Below are 15469 nucleotides of genomic sequence, written 5' to 3'. Positions count from 1 at the left end.
TTTTCGCATTCCTAAGTGACTGTCGATCTTTTTCTAGGATTCTGATGTTACTGGCATGACGGCCACTCCAAAATGTATCATCAAGAAAATGTACGCACTTTCGCTTACAATTTAATTATCACTACATTTTGTGCTCACAATTATATTATCATGCAATTAAACACTTCTAAGACTAACTGCAGTAGCGGAATGAAAACGCGCGAGCAACTTGCACAATTCTGCACGAATATTTCGGTGCCCTTAAACGCCCAACAAGAAGTGGCGAAATTAAAGAAGCTGTCTGGATACATTGCTGAACAAACAGGGACGTGCTATTAGACGAGCCTCTGATGTACAATGGCATCAACGTACAATTTGCTTGGTGAAGCCATAACGAAGACATTTATAGCGGCGAGATCACGCTGGAAGTTCTCAAATCCGAATCTCCACGTACCTTGCTTAAGTTATTCAGAGTTTTACTGAGATACTGGTCTGCCTTCTAAGCGCATCCTCGGACACAGTTTGTAAGGCTCAGCCTATATATTAGGGGCTGGTGTCGTCAAAGCTGTAATTGCTTATCTACAGCATACGCTCTTACAAACGCATTCTTCAGTCGCCTCATGAATGCTTACGCGTCGCTGTCGCACGACCAAGATGTGAGGGTCTTTATCGAGCCAGGATATCGCTGTAACTACGCTGTGGCCTCGCAAGGTTGCTTCGTTTGGACGCAGCGAATAATATAATCGCACCAGCAGAAGAGCGCCGATCGTCTCGCTCACGGTCCCGATTTGTGTACTGTACCCTCAGTCATGCAGCGCAGACTGCGCCCCCCCCCAAAAAAAAAAAAAAAAATATGCTCGGCACGAACCGTAGTAGCAACTACCCGCCTCACCGCTCTTGTTGGAGACCACAACGAAGCAGCAGCTAACAGGCGGCCATTCGAGCAAGCAAACCTGCCAGAATAAACGTTCAATTTGCGCGCCCGCCCCCTGCCAAATGAAAAGCGACCGGAAGTGACGGGACGACGCTGTACAGTCACTTCGGCGCGCGGCACGATGGGAAGGCGAAAGCTACGCCATTATTGCATTCTTTAGCTACGTGAAATGCGTTCGCGTCTCGCGCAGTGCGACATAATTTTAAACGTGTGATTAGTTTTGTGCGCGGTGTAGAAAAAGGTGTGGCCCGTGCTTTGTGTATTACTCGTGGTCCACTTCAAAGCAAAGCGTTCGTACGCACTGGAAGATGGATCCACGGACGCTGAGACGAGCAGTTGCAACGTGCCCTGTGTCGGCGGTCGGTAGTACTGCCATAATGGAAATTTTCAGGCAAGTGCCCATTTATTTGGTATTTCTTTGGTTTGTTACGTGTTTTTGTTCGCTCTAGAAGTATCTTAGTGTGATCTCGTAGCATAATTCACTAATGTAAGAGCAAGAGCAGCTGCACTCCTAGTAGGGCAAGTTAACTACCTCGATCGCGCCCCGTCTTACATCGGGCGTGATGCGCCTGCATAGTTACGCTTTTCTCAGCGCTTCAACGTTCATAGATATGCTTCTTTTGTGCGTTCAGCGCGGCTTCTTGTAATACGGTCGCTCGTACTTAAGTTAAATGTGGTCGACCACTTTTGCGTCGCGTAGAAAAAGGACGACTGACTTTGCCACCTTTCGAAAGAACTGGCGCGGTATTGGTTCTCCCTGATGCGGTCGCGTGCTGCTGTTGCTGCTTGCCGGGCGCCTTTAACATGTTTTCGGCTCGCTTTGTCTGTGCGTGTGTGCGCGCTCGCGCTCGGCTCGATTCGTGTGTGTGCGTGCGCTCAGCTCAGCTCGCTTTGTGTGTGTGTGTGTGTGTGCGTGCATGCGTGCGTGTGTGTGTGTGCATGCGTGCGTCTTGCGCGCACATACATGCCGGTTTGTATGGGCCGGCGTGCTTGCGTGTGTCTAGTGCGTACGTGTTTTGTGAGCGTGTTTCTGTGTGGGTCACTGTGTGTGCGTCCACGTGTTAGCGTGTCTGCCTGCATGTATGTGTGATTGTTTGTGTTTATCAATGTGCGCGTGCGTGCCTTTGTGTCTGCGCTTTGAGAGTGCGTATATTTGTGTGCGTGCGTATGTATTGCATAAGGCCGGTAGAATTTTACTCGCAATAAAACTCTTCCAATTTGGTGCAGCGAGTGTTGCCGCCTGAAAGCCGAGTTTGGTTTCAAGCCAACCTGGACAACTGCTGTATGAGGCGCTGTTTCGCAGGAGGATCAGTGGGAAGGCGTCAGGTATACGCTTCCTCCTTTTTCCCGCCTCTGCCCTGATGAATCGATATCCTTGATTGTTATTCTAAAAGAAACGTTACATCCAGAGCACAAATAAATGGTTAAGAAATATGGTAGTGTGTTTCGCCATTACACTAATTCTGATCTTAAAGACGTGAATTTCCCATTAGCCCACATTTCCGTTGATGCATACAACCGCTGAAATTGTGAACAGCAGGTTATTCAAGACCCCCCGTCCTACGTATATAGCAATTGTCTTAAGGAGCTTTAATGAATTTTGAAAATTTGAAGTGTTGTTGCGCTTTAGAGGTATCATATGCAAGCTTTAGGTCTCTCCGGGTAGTTTGCATGCTCTTCGAGAGCTGTCGCCTATAGCCATATTGAAATTCGTAATTAGAGTTTGGAGCACTAGGGAAGCTAGAAGGCTTGTCCTGGATCTCGAGAAAGTGTTTAAGCTGGAAGTGTAGGTTGAGGAGTTTAGGGTTGGTCACACGAAGGCTTTTTATGCCTTAGCAGTAGGAGTGTCCAAGGATAAAAAATACAGTGTGTCAAGCGTGGGAAGCTGCTTATGTGGTAGAGGCTTGTGTGTGTGTGTGTGTGTGTGTGTGCGCGTGCATGCATGCGTGCGTGTGTGAATTCGCTCCTCACAAGGGAGTGTGTGTGTGTAAGTGAGCTACTTCTTTGCTGGTGCTATTTGCCAAAAATTGGCAAGAAAACACAATAATCAATATAACTTGAAATAATAAGCTATGCAAAGCATGCTGGCACAGTAGCGACAGCAGCATATGAGCATACAAACATGCAGCTGAGTGACAATCTTAATGCATGACTGCAACATCTGGAAGGAAGCTTGCTTCTTTTTTAGTAAGCAGCGCAAAGTCCATATTTTTTGCTTTTCTCATGCAAACCAAAACGAGGCTCATTACCAGTGATCTTGTCTTTCATTCTAATAGCATTTGTTTATCTTAGTGTGTTGTTTCTCGCAGGTCATGCAGATGATAGCATCAATTTCACAATGCCCAGCCTTGGTGCCCTCCATTAAGAGCAAGCCACTTGCGTTCGCCTTCAGGCAGATGGTTGATGTCTTCTAGGAAGCAGTTGGGAAGACTACATTGTAAGTAGATATAGGTGTGTAGTTTAATATAGTAAGTCAAGTTATAATTTAAAACTCTGAGGCTCTTTGGCGGCCTAAGCTTGATATCATATGCAGTTGTGTGTGTTTTTAAATATTGCCGATTGTAGTGCATACTGCAGGTATGACTTGATCCAAAGCATACACTTGCATTTTCTTGATGGCCTTTCATAACGAGGATTTTCTTTGTGCAAGAATATTCACAGATGGGGGCATTCCAGCATGATATTCTTTATTGTGCATTCAGTGCTAATTTCGTATGACCTTCCTGCTACCAATGTTTTTGCAGGAAAGGAATATTTCCTTACTCTATGCAATGAGCTTGTTATTTGCTCGTTGCATTACTTGTCTACCTTTAATTTAATCCCGTAAAATTCTCAAAACCTTAATATTTGAGCTGTTTTTATTTCAAATACAATATTAACATGCGCCGGATTGCAATCTAGACTGCAAGGGATTTGAAGAAATTACAAGAAACTAGGACCTCTCATGGGTGTTAAAAAACATTTCCGCAGGCATTGCACCTATTTCTTGTACTGAGCTAGCTGCTCATGAAAATTGCAACCATATGTCATTTCACACAGTTTTGCAGGATATAGCAGGCCTATCATTGTCACTAAGCACAACCTTTCCTCATTTGCATCATGAAAATCTGCCTCATGCTTAATTTGGGAAGGTCTTGAAAAATGAATGCTTCATAATTTTGAAACTACACAAAGTATTGGTTGGGGCTTGGCAGTTTTCATACTTGACCATGTTGAACCTAGCCATTACAAGACGAGAAAAAAAACATGCATGCACAGGAGGACTCATTCAATCAAATTCAATGCTGTGGTCATTTTCCATGTGGCAAAATGTACTTTTAGGCGGGGGAGGGCGGGTAGCCAATTTACAACCATTGCGACTCATACGGGTAGTGGCAACACAGGATGAGAAATGGTTGTGGCTCTGAGGTTCATTGAATATGGGAACACTTATATACAATCCCTCCCCACCCCCAGAGTGAAGGGTAACCGTGCAATATGATTTTTTTAGGAGACAAGAAATTTCAGGCTCTAGTTGAGATGCTACACAAAGGAGGACCATGTATGTATTCACAGTATAACATAAACTGCCTAGGAGGGGTATCACAGTTTAGAGCATGAAGTAGAAAGTGGGAGCATGACGAAGGATCTTTGAGAATACTACTTGTCACCGTTTGCCAAGCTAACCTATTGAAAGAAAGGGGCCTGCTCTAAAAATATAGTTAACACATGCTAAATTTTCAAGGAAAGTATGCCGAACTGTCAATTCTTACTAAATTAGTAAATAAGAAATACACAATAAATTTTAGGATACAGAAAGGGTCTAATAAACTGCATTGGGGAGTTGGAGATTGTTGGGCTGGATGCATGTATTGCAGGGCAAATGATAATGCCAGTGGGGGTTCCCTCATTTTCATTTTGTGTGCACTCTGTAAAATTACTTTGTCTCCTAGTGTAATAATGTTGTGTAAAAACAGCCATTTTTTAATGTCTTGTGCATGTCAGTCTTAATATGCCATATCCCGTAAGGTTCTCAGCTGCAGTACTTATAAAGTGTAATGCAGAGATATATTCCACATTTCATGTCAATTTTATATTAAGGTCACATACACACTCTTGGACAAATTTCTGTTGTTGAGAGATGTCATTGGTAGTGTCCTTAAATTTTATTCACTCTTATTTTCTATGGTGAAAAGGCTACTGTAAATTTATTTGCTTTTGCTGCTGTATGTGCCTTGTATTCACAGTGACATAGTGGTTTAGTGTTCACAGTAAATGCAGTTCCTAAATTTGCAAAATAGAAATTTCTCCTACCTTTCACCTGTCTTGCCCAGTTGCCTGAGCTGTTCATTGTTCCCAGTCACATTAATTAAGTTTGTTACTTTCAGGAGCTTGTTGCCTTATCAAATTTTCCACAGTGCACATGTGTAATTACACAGACTGAACTCTCATGATTCTCTTATTTTGCTAATGCAGGATGCAAGATTCCAGCAATGCCATGCGCTGCATTTATTGGTCAAGATGCTCAGAGAATGGAGTCCCTGCACCTCGTGGTGAAACGTGAACATTTTCTTTCTTTTGGAAAGGTAAACGTCATTTGCTGTATCAATTGCATTCTTGCAGCTCAGATGTGTACTATATTTTTTCTAATTTTGAATCAATTAATATTCACTTTTCTGTATAAAAATGACGTACAGTGTGAAGGACAAGGACTGCGAGAGATGACATACACTGCGCTGACTTCCAACAATATTTTATTGCGTTGCCACATCGTGTGTTTATACACAAAAAGGGCCATGCGCAGAAAATGAAAGGCAGTCGCAAGGGGTGTTCTAACAGCAAGTCATTGTACTAAGAACATGGTCACTAAAAAAAAATCACAATTTCTATCTGTGGAGATACAAGACTTCACTAGGGGTCAGCGTGATAGAGGGGGCACTAACGCACACACTACCCATTTTTCTGGTGAAATAAGCATCAATAATGTACCGGGTGAGCTGTGTTTCGCTAGAACTTGCGTATCTTCAAAGAGGGGCATGCAGCGGCAGTCCCGGCAATGAATGCCCAAGTGGCCTTGAACAGTGTTATGGACGTTATAGTGCACTTTTAAACGATCATTTAGGCACCTGCCTGTCCGTCCAACATATTTACTGCCTCAAAACGGGAATATGGTAAACCACATTCGTTACACATATCGCAAAACGTTTTCTGTGCCCGACAGAGCAAGAACTCTGACACGATTTAGGCGCGTTTACACGCTTATAGAGCTTTGCCAGCTTTTCCGGGGCTGAGAAAAGGACTGGGATTCCTGGAGGTTGCCAAATCTTTTTTTAGCCTATCGGACACATCATGCACATACGGTAGCACTGCGAACCAGTCTTTCAACCGGCTGGTTCCTTGACTGAGTGCGCTCATCACGTTTTGTGCCCTTCAGAAGCTGTTCTGCTATGGCTGAAATTAAGGCCAAAGGGTAGCCAGCCCAAGAAAGGCGATCAACCTGTGCAGCAAGACTATCTTGCATTTCATGTGAGCAAGATTTATTGAGGCTGTTAACGAGGCAAATCTTTACAATACCTCGTTTAACAAGCTTTGAATGTGCAGAGTTAAAGGGCAAGAGTGACTTTTTACTTCTCGGTTCAAAGCAATAGCCCACCTGTTTATTTGTAAGGCACTGCCTGAGATCAAGAAAGCGCAAAGAATCGTCAGTGGGGACCTCATTTGTTAGTTCTAGAGGCTGCAGCTCTTAAAGATCTCCAAGTCTCCCAAGCAGCAGGCTCAAAAGCATGATCAGTGCAATCAATAAATACCAGGTAGTCGTCCACAAACTTGCACACTTTGACAACGAGAGACGCATCTAGGGGACCTTGAATATTTCAATCATGATTAGCTAGATAAATATCTAGCGGCGCCAGGCACGATCCTGCACAATATACAAATAAATGGTACTTGTATAGGATCATGCCTGGCGCCGCCACTATGTTATATTTATCTCGCTCATCATGATTGCAATATTGAAGGTCACCTAGATGCGTCTCCTGTCAAAGTGTGCAGGTTTGTGAATGACCACGTGGTATTCATTGATTGCGCTGATCACGCTTTCGAGCCTGTTGCTTCGGGAGTCTTGGAGATGTTTAAGAAAGCCTCTACAACTAACGCATGAGGTCCCCATTGATGATTCCTCGCGCTTTGTAGATCTCAGGCTGGTGCTTCGATCTGAGAAGTAAGAAGTCACTCTTGCCCTTTAACTCTGCACACTCAAAGCTCGTTAAATGAGGTATTAAAAGTTTTCCCTCGTTAACAGCCTCAATAAATCTTGTTCACACAAGATGCAACATAGTCTTGCTGCACAGGTTGATCACCTTTCTAGGGTTGACTACCCTTTGGCCTTAATTTCAGCCATAGTGGAACAGCTTCTGAGGGGCACAAACCGTGATGAGCCCGCTCAGTCAAGGAACCAACCGGTTGAAAGACATAGGTTCGCAGTGCCACCGGTGGGTATGTGCATGATGTCTCCGATAGGCTAAAAAAGATTCGGCAACCTCCAGGAATCACAGGCCTTTTCTCAACCCGAGAAAAGCTGGCAAAGCTCTGTAAGTGTGTAAACGCGCCCAAATCACGTCAGAGTTCTTGCTCTGTCGGGCACAGAAAACGTTTTGCGATATGTGCAACGAATTTGGTTTACCATATTCCCCTATTTTGAGGCAGTAAATATGTTGGACGGACAGGCAGGTGCCTAAATGATCGTTTAAGAGAGCACTATAACGTCCATAACACTGTTCAAGGCCACTTGGGCATCCATTTCCCCGGGACTGTGACTGCGAGCCCCTCTTAGAATATACGGAAGTTCTAGTGAGACACAGCTAACAGGTCATCCGGGAAACTAGAAGCAAATTTCACCAGAAAACTGGGTAGTGTGTGCGTTAGTGCCCCCTCTATCACGCTGACCCTAGTGAAGTCTTGTATCTCAAAAGATAGAAATTGTAATGTTTTTTTTTTTTTCAGGTGACCACGTCCTTAGTACAATGACTTGCTGTTAGACGCCCCTTGTGACTCATTTTCTGCGCATGCCCGCTCTTGTATACGTACACACAATGTGGCAACGCAATAAAATATTATTAGAAGTCAGCGCAGTCTATGTCGTCTCTCGCAGTCCTTGTAATTCACGCTGTACGTAATTTTTTCGCATTAATTGCCAACTATCCCAAGAAAGCACCTTTTTCAGTATATTTATAATGTTTGATACGACCATTTGCTGGCAAATTTTAACAGTGTGATATTTAACTTGAACTTTTACATGACTGCCTGTGCCTGTGTTCTTTTAGTAACCAGAGTATGGCTAATTTATTAAACCACATTTGCTAATTTGTATACTCACATGCTACAGCAAGCCCTAATCTTGTATTGCTGCATCTAAGTGCAAATAATTTAGAAATTTACTATGTATTTTAAAACACTGTCCACCTTTCGTGTTCAGCAAAATTGTTTAATCAACAGCGGTTTGCTTTTATCAGGCCTTTTACTGCACCTTGCAACCACACAATAGTAAATGTGGAATACTCATTCTTGATTTATGGTAAGAAAAGAACCTATTTTCAAACTGCATATTGTATATGTACCAGTGCCTTCGGGTTACAAGACAGAAATTTATAGAAACTGGAATTGTAGTTAGAAAATCTCCTACACAGCACTTTTAGCACAGAGAACTCTCGTTTCACAAAAGAGGACAAACTATGTAGGCACTAAAAAATTCTACATATTGCTCGTGCTCAAGTAATCTTGTTGGAAAGAGAAAATTAGCAATAATACTGCTGGCTGAAACCTCACTTAAAGCACGTCTATGCTTGGAAAGTATTGTTTCAGTCCGAAAAATGTTGGCCAGTTATGCTTACATCGACTTTCCAAACTTTTCATAATGCTTTGCGATTACATTAGTGTACAAAGTAACAGGTGTCTTGTGCATTTGCTCTGCATTTCAATTACTCCCCTAATTCACCTTTGCAATGTCCCTTTTTTTTTTCAAGGCTTCAAAACTTGAATTTTCGTTCATTGAGCCTTATACTGAAAATTTATTCCTTTATGTGGCCCAAAACACTGCGAGGTCAACTCAGGCTCTTTCAGTGCTGCAATACATAGTTTCTTCTCTAATAACAGATTTGATCAATACTTATATTTTAGATACCTTTGTGGGAAGTGTACATGATCTTGTACTTACCGATGTGTTTGGTGATTGTGCATGTTTATATTTCATGTGATTTATGTATATATTGTACTCTGTATTGCAGCATGCAATAAATATATTTACATTTTTCTTGAAAATGCCATATATCGTACCAGTCTGTGTTGCATTTTATGTGGATCTGGAAATCGTGATAACCGTTGGTGTTGATATACATGCTCAAAAGTGACATTTGCTAGGTTGTATATGTGCAGCGAAGACAGGTTTTGCAATATACACCGTGAATTACTAATATGTAATGTGATCCACACGTATACGTGCGTGTGTGCCCATCGAAGCTTCAAGGCCGGCTGTTCGACGGTGTGTTTGGTAGCCGAACTTGAACCTTCTGGCACACGCGAGAGTTACGCGTGGATCGCTGTACATAGTAGTAATTGAAGGCGTGTACTGCCGAACCTGCCTTCCATACACACTAGCAATAAAAGGGTGTACATCCTTCCAACACCCACATAGATGGGTGTTAATATGGACTTGCACCCCTACACCCTAAATTTATTTTGCTGGACACCCTTCCTCTAGGGTGATATAACTGCACCCCAACTGTAGGGTGTAGACAACAGCACCCTTAGGGTGTTCGTCTGGCGACAAACTGATTTACACCCTTAAGGGTGTTAAAATGTTTAGTGTGTATGCATTTTCATGCTTATTCCAACTCTGGGCTTCACTTGTTTGATCTGCATGGTAATGTGGAATCATTTTACTCAGTGAAGGAGGTACATAATACAAATCTTGTGGGCCGGCGAGGACTATGAATATTACCGCGAAGCTCAAAGAGCAGAAGAAAGAATCAGAGGGGCGTGTCGCGCAAACATATCCTAAATCAGTGTCGTGGGCGTTCGTGGCGCCTTAGTTGCCTGCACATCACGAACAGACAACACTGCACCCGATGCAGTTGTACATAGGCAATCTTACTGCAGTGCAGGCGAAATTACTCGTCCAAGTCTGTGTCCGAGTAGGAGTGTCTCGTATGCGCCGCGAAATGCACAGATGTTCCAGTTGATACTCATCAGTAATTTGAAAAATGAAGCATTGATAAGTGTCAACGTGACCATCACTGCGTATAACATCACATTTAAAAAGCTAATTTCCCTGAAGTTGTACTTCAAGCAGGGAAGCTGTTAAATGGGTATTACTTCATTACCGCTCGATTTCAATGCCACCATTGGGGAATCTGCTCTAGAGTGAATAATTACAGAATTAACTGTGAAATATTGGCAAATAGGTAACGTCGCTCTATAATTTATCTCTCGAATTAGCGTCCACCTCCTCAAATAATCAAGGTGATGTGACAGAATTACAATATCTTCAACTGAAGATCTTCAAAAAGCCAATTTCCAGTTAGAAATGTAAAACACAGCACTATAGATTTAGAAAAGAGGAAGAGGTTAATGAAAGATAGAGATCTGAAGTTTCTAACGCTAGGGCCAACAAAGGAGGCGTCAGATTGGAGACAATGTTTCCGCAAGGAGACTTTCCTTTGTCAGGGCTCTGACAAAGACAAGTACTGCTGATCACCGCACAAGAGATTGCTTAAGGTTAAACTAAGCAGGGGCTCAAAGAGAGTGGTTGCTTATTCGGTGTGCAGGACTACTTTATCTACAATTCATACATGGAGCCACCATATGCAGGGTCTGTTGTGTCTTGTATACTCATCAACTCGTTACACTTGGGTTTCACCTATAGGTACAAACATCTTACAGTGAAAGCTGCATATGACTAACCTTCCGTAGTTTTTTCGGTGTCCGGCCACAGAAACGGACATAGCGATTCCTTACAAACCCATAGACAATGGGTTTCATTGTTTCCTTTGTGTGTGATCACGTACGGGTGCAGTGCGGTGGCGCAGATGTCAAAATGCCGAACAGATGAGAACGCTCGCCGTGAACAATAGCATGACGTCCAGGTTATCGCAGTATACAAGCAGTAGAAGAATCGGCGCTGAAAACAGCTGCGTTATCGATGGGGTGGATACGTATAGTTTGCCCACCCGAAGAACAACATGCGTACGAGGAGCGCCGGAGGGAACAGCAACGAGAATGTAAATGCCGCCGGCGCGAAACAACCACCGACGAAGAACGTTCCCGCGATACTGCACGAAAACGACAATCGCGAGCCCGGTCACCCCCGAACGAGCAACGACGCCAGACTGCCAACGCAATAAATGACAACCATTCCACTCTGAGAAGACGGAATGGCAGCGAAAGCACTTAGCTTTTCGTCTGAGGGCTTTGACTGACGCCAGCTTTCGCTGCCATTCCATCTTCGCAGAGTGGAATGGTTATCATTTTTTGCGAATATCTTTATCTTAGCAAATAGAACGGCGTTGCACACAAAATTTCAGTATATGTGAAACGCCGTCCAGTATATTACAACGATTTTATCATTGCATTAGCATCATTAGAGTACTTAACACATTTTCCGGGGGCTGTGTACGTATAATTGCATGTGTAGTTGCATGTATCTAACAGCTTACCCACCGACCTGGGTCACTCATGGGGGGACCTTGGCCAAATGGGTAGCGCATCGGGCTGCTGTACTGAAGTAACAGGGTTCGAAACGAGCCCTAGAACCAACTTGGGTCACTCGCCAACTCAGGCTACTCTCGCCAACTCAGGCTACTGACTATTTGCCATTGAGTGCGTGTCAAGCCAGGGAACAATTTCTAGCGTTCGAAAGAACTGGCGCACTACGCTTCACGTCTCGGAAGCCACGCGCGGACGTCTCGGCAGTGGCACTAGATGGAGCAGCGTGTCCAGAAAGAAACGCGAGAGAGAGGAGCTTGGTCGCCGCATGACGCGTTTCTCGGCGCTCGCATGTGCTAAAGCCTCTCCATCCACGCGTCAACGGCGAAAACGTGTATGGAGGGGCTTTAGCATGCACCGGCACGCCACAAATTAAGGAGGCCAAGCGCAATCTTCGCGTTGGTCGGTCGGTCGGTCGGTCGGTCGGTCGGTCGGTCGGTCGGGTCGGTCGGTCGGTCGGTCGGTCGGTCGGTCGGGTCGGTCGGTCGGGTCGGGTCGGTCGGTCGGGTCGGTCGGTCGGTCGGTCGGTCGGTCGGTCGGTCGGTCGGTCGGAGAACTTTATTGAAGTCCTGAGGAGTTTCAATCCGTTGGAGATCCCACGCGGGGAACTCCTCCGGCAGAAACCGTAGGTGACCCCCAAGTCGGGACGGGAACGTGGTGACGCTCCGCCAGTTCTTGGGCCCTCTGGACGGCCTTGAGTTGGAGTTTGAGGTCCGGGCTCTTGAGGGCTTCTTCCCATTGGGGCTCACTGGAGAGAGGGCCCTTTGGTAACGCGGTACATTGCCATAGCATGTGCGAGAGTGAGCAATAAAGTTCTGGGCAGTCTGGGAATTTGCCGGGATTTCTGAGTTATAGTGACTTAGTAGGCCTCGTGACGGATACGAGTCCGTTTGTAGCATTCGAAACGCGGCCGCCTGCGCGCGTTCGAGTTTGGCGTGTGGGAGCGGGAATTTGGTTTGGAGGTGATTTCTTGGTAAGTGAGCAGCGGGTCATTAAACTGAATGTCCCGCTCCTCGGAGGCCATGGGACCGTCGCGGCGGGCAAGTTCTCGCGCACGGTCGTGGGCCGTTTCATTGAGGTTAGCTTCTTGCGGGTAAATGTCTTTCCCCATGTGAGTGGGGAACCAGGAGAGGCACCGTTTGCTCTCTTGCGAAAAATAATTATCGCTGCAGCACGCGCCTCACACATATCTCATTTTCGCAATGAGAATACATTGTGTCGGTATATTGATTCAATGCTATGCACAACGCCGTAGACACTCAGCGTGAGATGGATTTTGCGCATACCAACAATTGCATGGAACTTTGTTCCCGTGCAATAGCAGCTGTGATTCCGTACAATGTGCTGCACGTCTGTGCCTGGAACGATATTTATAAATGCGGAATATCGTGTCATATATATTGTGGGGAATGCCGTTCCATTTCGGTAAGTGGAAAATATTTCGCCTATAGCTGCAACCTAAGCGGAACGAGATTAGGAATGTAGGAAAACGTACGACATTCCCACAAAACGCGTGTTAAATAGTATGGGATTATATAGTTCCCTTTATATAGTTCCCTTTATCGTAGAAGTGAGTGCGGACATCAAGAGTTATTCCTCGTTCTTTCCGTCCCGCTCAGGTAGAGCTCATTTGCCTGAGCTTTCAGTTGGGTCAAACTGCATGTCCAGATACAAAACGAAACCACAAAACTTCATAGAGCGCATGCCACTATCATGAACATATACAAAAAAACTGATGCAACCTCAAGTTGAATACCTAAAGGGACACCAAAGGCTTAACGAAGTGATCGTAGAAGGCTATTTCTCTCCTCGCTCAAATAGGTTTAGCCTCTTTGTCTCTCTCGCCCACATTACCATCGCAAACTATGCGAGCACCCGACATGTGGTTTTCCGTCACCGTTGTGCGACATGTGTTTCTACATATTCGCCTTTATTAGGCCAAACACAGCGATCGATAGAAGGTGTGCATGAATTTATGCATCACAAACATGGAAGAATGCGCCGGGGAAGCCAGATGGTCGCTGTTCAAGGCCTGATCGACCACATGCAAATTGCACACGCGTCGCGCAAAACGCATGACGGGCCAGTGCTGTGAGTACGTGCCGGGTGACAAAATGTGTCATGCAATTCCAGCCTCATTACAGCGTGTCAATACTCGTAATGCTGCTGAAAGGGGCTCGCGGCTCAGAGAAACCACTCTGTTGTTCCACACCAGCAGTATAATTTATGTATATTATTACGTCATTTAAGACTGGCTTTTCCCAATTATTGACCTGAAGGTCAAGCTGCTTTTAAGAGCAGTGTGCTTTCTTAACAATGCAAACCTCGCACATAATATAAAAAATGAAATGAGCATCATGGTTATTACCTTTTCTTTGCGTTGCATATGAGAATGGTATAGTCACGAGAGGCCTATGACAAAGCAGCGTTCAATAGATCATATTGTAAAGCTTGCAGCAAAGTTAGTGGTTGGTTACCTGCGGCTTAGCTTTTTTTTTAATCTCGCAAGAGAATTCACTTTAGCGGTTTAAATCGAGGCCACAGCGGCCGCCTTTCTTCAATTGTGCGAAATGCAGAAACAGCCTGGCGCTTTGGCTTAGGCGCATCTTCAGAAACCCGAAATGGCCAAAAATAATCCGTAATCCCCCACTATGACGTGCCTCATAATTGGATCTGGCGCGTAAAACCTCAGAATTTATTGTCAAAGTTCGTAACCTGACATGTTTAAGTATCGTTTGTAACGCGTTGTCCATCAGGAAGTCCTTACATGGATAGTTGCGCTCGCAACATGAGCAAAAAATAATAACTAAACTGCCAAAAAGAAGGTTGGAGGCTACAAAGCGACCACCTCTTCAGCTTTTATGAATCCATGTTACAATCTGTAAGATTGAACCGCAATGTTCTAAAGTTAACATAATATAATTTAGTTGAGTGCTAGAATAATAATTTTAAAGCCCAAATTTTTGTTTTGACGGGTCCTCGTAGAAAGCGCACATCGTAGAAAGCGACATCGTAGAAAGCGACATCGTAGAAAGCGCACATATTACTTGGCAGCATTCAACACACCTATGTTTCCCTTCAACGTTTCAAACACACTTTTCTGCGACCAGGAAGCGGTTATCGAATAAAATGATCTAACCTCCATTTACCAATGTTCAAATAGGAGCTGTAGAGCTTTGGAGAGCCTTACGGACGCAAAGATTCGTTATGTTAAGAAGTGAATACTTTTTTTTCTTCTTTTATGCCCCTCCTACACTGAGGCCGTGGTGACAATGTTTCAATTATGGAATTCAATCAATCTTTGCAAGTGTTACGTTCTATCACACAGATATAGTGCAACGGATAATTGTGCTAAACGTACTTTTGCTAAATACTTCTAATTCAGACACGTGTAAAATAATAAAGATAAAGGCGTTGACACAAAAGCGAGTAACACACAGCCCAGCGTCCAGGGGAAACAGTTTTCAGTTGCGCGTGCTACGATTTCACATCAGAAAATTTACTACTCATCGCGAAGTACACGTGTCCGACTTCTTGCCTGACTCAGAAGCAGCCTTGGGAACGTGCGCGTTTTTTAGCAGTGCGCATGGCGATGGCATAGCTGGAATGGAGACGTCGTGCTAGCGTTGATACAGGCGCAATGCTGTTAGCGTTCGTGATGTCATGCAATATTCTTGGTTTTCCTTCCATGGTGGCACTCAACACACTTTAGTTGCACATTGAATACGCCGTAGCATCTTCTGGCTATCACTGGATACAAGGAATAACCCGACGTGCTCTGTGGCCGAGCCCCCGTACGAGCAAGTAAACATGGTAAAT

General features: G+C 44.5%; 1 long non-coding RNA gene across 2 annotated transcripts; it reads left to right on the top strand.

Annotated features, from left to right (window-relative positions):
• The first annotated feature begins 1091 nt into the window (after window positions 1–1091).
• LOC126525298 (uncharacterized) lies at window positions 1092–9213 on the top strand. Of its 2 annotated transcripts, XR_011892827.1 has the most exons (4): window positions 1092–1304; window positions 2141–2239; window positions 3223–3350; window positions 5369–9213. It is a non-coding gene; the product is annotated as an uncharacterized lncRNA (long non-coding RNA). The 2 variants fall into 2 exon arrangements; XR_011892828.1 differs by lacking the exon at window positions 2141–2239 and having other exon boundaries at window positions 1094–1304.
• The last annotated feature ends 6256 nt before the right edge of the window (window positions 9214–15469 follow it).

This window comes from Dermacentor andersoni, chromosome 2 (assembly GCF_023375885.2).
Source record: "Dermacentor andersoni chromosome 2, qqDerAnde1_hic_scaffold, whole genome shotgun sequence".
NCBI classification, from domain to species: domain Eukaryota; kingdom Metazoa; phylum Arthropoda; class Arachnida; order Ixodida; family Ixodidae; genus Dermacentor; species Dermacentor andersoni.
Note: the sequence above shows the minus strand (reverse complement) of the source record. Positions and strands in the feature narration are given on the sequence as shown.